Raw genomic sequence first — 2,429 nt, forward strand, 5'->3', positions numbered from 1 at the left:
TCTCCGATGTCAGAGTACAGTGATTTCACTTTGATTAAGCCCAGCAGCACCAATGACTTTAAGGAGGTGATCAGTGTTGTGGATGCGTCTTTACCCGACAGCACCTGGACCTTTGAGAGCCAGCAGGTGAGCAGAAAACAACCATTGATCTTAAAAAAGAAGGACAACAACTATTTTTTATTTTTTATTTAGTACAGGAAATACCTAATTCTAAACTATAATTTTAATTGTGTCTGAAAATTACTTTCATTTTCCAAAACTGAAATACAATGTTAGACACTGCAAAAACAAATAATAAAATCACATTTACGTTAATTAACAGACAGGAAAGAGGACAGAATGCACAACAATCAACACATACTCCACTGTAGGCAAGCAGCCGGATTGATAAATAGAACATTTCTGCACCACGAGAACAGACAGCGACTCTGAAATGCAATCGATCGTGCAACGCCACTGACGTGCTGATGTATTTATGCTATGCTGTTATGGTGACAATAGAGCACCGTTTAATGTACTTTTATTCTTAGACATTTCTGTGATGTAAAATTTGATTGTGTTATCATTTTGTTTGAGATACTGACTGCAAGGTGGTTTTTATATATCTTATTTTTTTCACATCAACAAGGTTGTTACATATTATATAATATGCAGGGATATTTCTCATAATCGTCTCACATTAATTTCACAAAGAGAATAGATGCTGCCACTTTTAAAGTACCGACCAGGCTCTGTCTCATTGGTTAGTGGAAATGGGTGCTGTGCACCAATAGAATTCAGCGCTGTACAAAGCGATCTAGTCCCTGCCCCCATGCAGCCACATTGCTGTAACACTTAGAATGCAAAGAGCTCGAGGAGAGACGGCAATGAGCTCGTATTTTTTTTTATTCAAACCTAGATGTTTAGTTCGCAGCCATGCTCAAACATTGTGAGTTTTTTTCTTTGTGGGTAGTTCCTATTATCATAGAGTCCAACATTGTTATAAACAAGATCTCGCTTGGAAATCATGTGTTATAGCGGACCAAGGATGACAAAGACAACAGGATACCGAGACTGGAGGTGGCAGGCTCTTTGGTGGCATTACTTCTTTCTCTTGTGGAGTACAATAAACGGACAGACTCGTTACAGCATCCCAGAGGAACTGAAACAGGGATCTGTGGTAGGAAATCTAGCCAAAGATCTGGGTTTGGGAATATCAGACATTTTTGACCGTAAAATGCGTGTCGCCTCTGAGGCTGGTAAGCAGTATTTCAGTGTGGATGCGGGGAAGGGCGAGCTGGTGGTGAATGACAGAATAGACAGAGAGGCTTTATGCGGACAAAGCGCCAGCTGTGTTCTACCTCTACAAGTAGTTGTTGAAAATCCTTTGCAGTCTCATCGAATTGAAGTGGAAATAAGAGACACAAATGACAATTCTCCTAGTTTTCTTACAGAAGAGATTCATCTTAAAATACCAGAATCAGTTGCACTTGGCAGACGTTTTCCTTTAGAGAGCGCGGAGGACCCTGATGTTGGAAGCAATTCACTAAAAACGTACTCACTAGTCAAAAACGATTTTTTTTCTCTAAAATTTAAAGACACAAAAAACGGTAAAGCTGTCCCAGAATTGGTCTTAGAAAAGCCATTAGACCGGGAAAAGAATGCTCTCCATCAGCTGCTGTTGACAGCATTAGATGGAGGAAACCCGGTCAAATCGGGAACCTGTAAGATTATTATAACTGTACTTGATAATAACGACAATTTTCCAATTTTCAGTGAAAATGAGTACAAAGTATCTTTGAAGGAAAACACCACCAAAGGAACATTTGTAATCAAACTTAAAGCTACAGATGCTGATCATGGTGTTAATGGTGAAGTTAAATATTCGTTTGGGTCCCGTACTCCAGACTTTGTGTCATCAATATTTGAAATCAATGATATAACAGGAGATATCGTATTAAAAGGAGCATTAGATTATGAGAGTTCTAAAACATACCTTATCGATATAACTGCTAAAGACAAAGGCATTCCCGAAATGGAGGGTCACTGTCGTTTACAGTTAGATGTAGAAGACATAAATGATAATGCTCCAGAAATTGTACTCACTTCAGAACCCAGTAATGTACGGGAGGACGCACCAAGTGGCACTGTATTGGCTTTGATCAGTGCACGAGACCATGACTCCGGTAATAACGGTAAAGTGAGGTTACAGCTTCCCAAAAAGTCTCCTTTCATTCTGAAACCATCTTTCTCTGATAATTACGAACTGGTAACCAATGGCCCTTTAGACCGAGAGAGTTTCTCAGACTATACCATTGAAATAACAGCCACGGATGAAGGTTCTCCTCCTCTGTTTAGTAAGAAGATTATATCTGTCAGCATCACTGATGTGAACGACAACCCTCCTATATTCACTCAGCCCTCCTATAATGTGTATTTAAAAGAGAATG

The 2,429-nt window shown here is 39.4% G+C and overlaps 3 protein-coding genes across 6 annotated transcripts in view; 1 reads left to right on the forward strand and 2 right to left on the reverse strand.

Moving 5' to 3' along the window:
- LOC117951263 (protocadherin beta-16-like) overlaps positions 1-2,429 on the forward strand; it is a 122,438-nt gene that overhangs the window by 93,133 nt on the left and 26,876 nt on the right. The gene's annotated exons all lie outside the window — the stretch shown is intronic.
- Positions 1-2,429, reverse strand: part of LOC117952262 (protocadherin gamma-C5-like) — a 22,363-nt gene that overhangs the window by 11,318 nt on the left and 8,616 nt on the right. The gene's annotated exons all lie outside the window — the stretch shown is intronic.
- Positions 1-2,429, reverse strand: part of LOC117952263 (protocadherin gamma-C5-like) — a gene marked incomplete at its 3' end in the record, with an annotated part of 11,032 nt that overhangs the window by 299 nt on the left and 8,304 nt on the right. The gene's annotated exons all lie outside the window — the stretch shown is intronic.

The sequence above is a fragment of the Etheostoma cragini genome, chromosome 10 (assembly GCF_013103735.1).
Source record: "Etheostoma cragini isolate CJK2018 chromosome 10, CSU_Ecrag_1.0, whole genome shotgun sequence".
In the NCBI taxonomy this organism is placed as follows: domain Eukaryota; kingdom Metazoa; phylum Chordata; class Actinopteri; order Perciformes; family Percidae; genus Etheostoma; species Etheostoma cragini.